Below are 2,720 nucleotides of genomic sequence, written 5' to 3' on the forward strand. Positions count from 1 at the left end.
AATAATGTTCTTTTTAGCAACATCATATGACCCCTTTAAAACTCTTTTCTCTTGGTTATGTGAACGTGAGGGAACATCCCAGTTGATAATTTTTTAGGAAGCATTATGTGAATGTTACTTTTGAATGTTCTGAAACAAGTATCACCATTTGTTACACAAACTCAAATTTGTTACAAATGTTACACAACCTTGTAACATTGCAGAAAACAACGTTCCTTGGACGATGTATAAATAATGTTTTTGTGCTAACGTTTTGCAGAACATTATTAAAGACCAGGTATTAACGTTATGTTAATGTTACTGGGGGGGGGGGTGTAAATGTACAACATAACTGAAAATTAAACACTGCCCAGCTAACAAGAATACATTTTGCTAATGTTTCCATTCAGTTTTGAAAACGTTATTCCTGAACGTTCTCTAAAATGTTCTTTAACAAACATTTTTAAAAACTATTATAAAACATTTTTTTCTTGGTTTTTGGTGTATTAAGAACGTTTTTTCTTTGTTATGAGAGCGTCAAGGGAACTTTCCATTTTATAATTTTGTAAACACTAAAATGTTACTTTTGAATGTTCTCTGAACATTCTGAAACAAGTATCAACATTTATAAAATGTTAGATAAACATTTAAATAAAACATTTTTAAAAATTCCATAAATGATGTAGAAAGAATGTTTTTGTGCTAAGGTTTTGAGAACATTATTAAAGACCAGATAACTTTAAATGAACGTTCTATTAACATTACTGGAAGAAACCTCCAAAAAACTAATTTAAACGTACAACATAACTGAACATTTTGCTAAAGTTCCCATTAAGTTATGGAAACGTTTTTTCTGAATGTTCTGAAATGTTTTAAAACTGTTCGTTAAGTGAAAAAAAGTAACATTCAATTTGATCATTTTACAAACATTACGCGAATGTTATATTTGAATGTCCTCTAAACATTCAGTTTTTATTTATTTATTTTTTGTTTGTTTTGTGAACATCAAAGCGATCATTCCACTTTAGCATTTTGCAAACATGGTAATGTTACTTTTGAATTTTCTCTGAACATTCTGAAACAAAAAATGTTCGATGAAAATTTAGCTAAAACATTTCAGAAAAAACTGTATAAATACTTTTTTGTGCTAATGTTTTGAGAACATCATTAAACTTTAAACATAAAAGAAAACCTCAAAAAAGTATTTTAAATGTACAACACAACTGAACATTAAACACTGCCCAGCTAACACAAATACATTTTAAAAACATTTTGCTAATGTTCCTACTAAGTTATGATAACATTATTTCATAATGTTTAAAATGTTTTAAAAACGTGTTTTCTTGGTCATGCAAATATTAAGGAATCATTCCATTTGATCATTTTGCAAACATTATGGAAACGTTACTTTTGAATGTTCTCTGAACATGTAGCATGTTAAATTAACGAAACTTAATTTCAGGAAAAACATTGCATGACCGACATATAATATTTTTGTGCTGACGTTTTGAGAACATTATTAAAATTCAGTTAAAGTTTTGTATAAAATTATTGTATAAAGTTCAACTAAAATTATGTATAAAATTAAGATTTAAATTTTGTGCAACCATTTTTTGAGCCATTATTTTCCAGTTTACATGCAAGTTAAATGTTCTTATTTAGCAGATGCTTTTATCCAATGCAACTTGCAAGTAAGAAACACACACACACAAAAAACAATGTTTGCAGTACATAATGGAAAGTTTCGAGTAAAAGCTAGATAAGCAGCCTGTGTGACCTGTGTTTGAAAGATATGATGTGCAGTCGAGGCCTAAGAGACATTTTTACTGTCTGTTAACTAGTTTGTCCACCTCAAAGTATCATCTTGGACCCTTAAATCAGTTTAAATAAGTATGTGACACTGCTGGAGAACTCAACGCTTTTTTCAGCTCAATTTACTCGGTTGTATCTTAATTGAGATCTTAACACAGCCCAACAGAAAGCGGCGAAATGCATTTAGCAGCGTTCAGTTCTCTGTGAGAGAAAAGAGAAAGCTTCAAATGAACATAACATTTATTTGTGGCCCATTTTGAACATATTATGTTAATCTAGGCTATTTTTGAATAGTGTAGGACGTGTGCTGTTTCTTAATTATTTACAAAAATATACATATTAGTGGTAATCAGTATGCAAATATACATATTAGAGGTATTAGTTGCTTGCCAAAGAAATCATCACCATTACTTTTTCTAACACTGAGGGTTAGCGATCTAAATCCTGAATTAAAATCAGTTTCATTTAAAGATCCTTACACTGTAAAAAATGATTGTGATTTAAACAGTAAAAGACTGTAAAACCTGTTAACTGGTTAACAGTAAGTTTCCATACTATATTCTGTAAATAAATGTAACTGCATTTAATGTAATTTTACAGTAAAATACTGTTAAAAATACGGTTTTTCGAAGTGAAAAATAAAAAGTCATTGTATAATTTACAGTGACAAACCGTAAATTGACACTCCCAGAATTCCCTGCATGACACTTCATATTTGATGTTTTTTTGTTGAAATAACATGTTTCTTCTTATTTTTTTCTTATTAGTTGTGTACATTAGCAATTTACATTGTGTACATTTAATGTATGCATTATTTCAGTATCGTGTCAGTCACCATGATGGTGTTTAGTGTTTGTGTGAATGACACTGTGTGCACCTTCTATATATAAGTATTGTCCTCCTCAGCTCGTAGAAAAGCTGTTTGTGAT

The sequence above is a fragment of the Sinocyclocheilus grahami genome, unplaced genomic scaffold (genome assembly GCF_001515645.1).
Source record: "Sinocyclocheilus grahami isolate Dianchi unplaced genomic scaffold, SAMN03320097.WGS_v1.1 scaffold359.1, whole genome shotgun sequence".
NCBI classification, from domain to species: domain Eukaryota; kingdom Metazoa; phylum Chordata; class Actinopteri; order Cypriniformes; family Cyprinidae; genus Sinocyclocheilus; species Sinocyclocheilus grahami.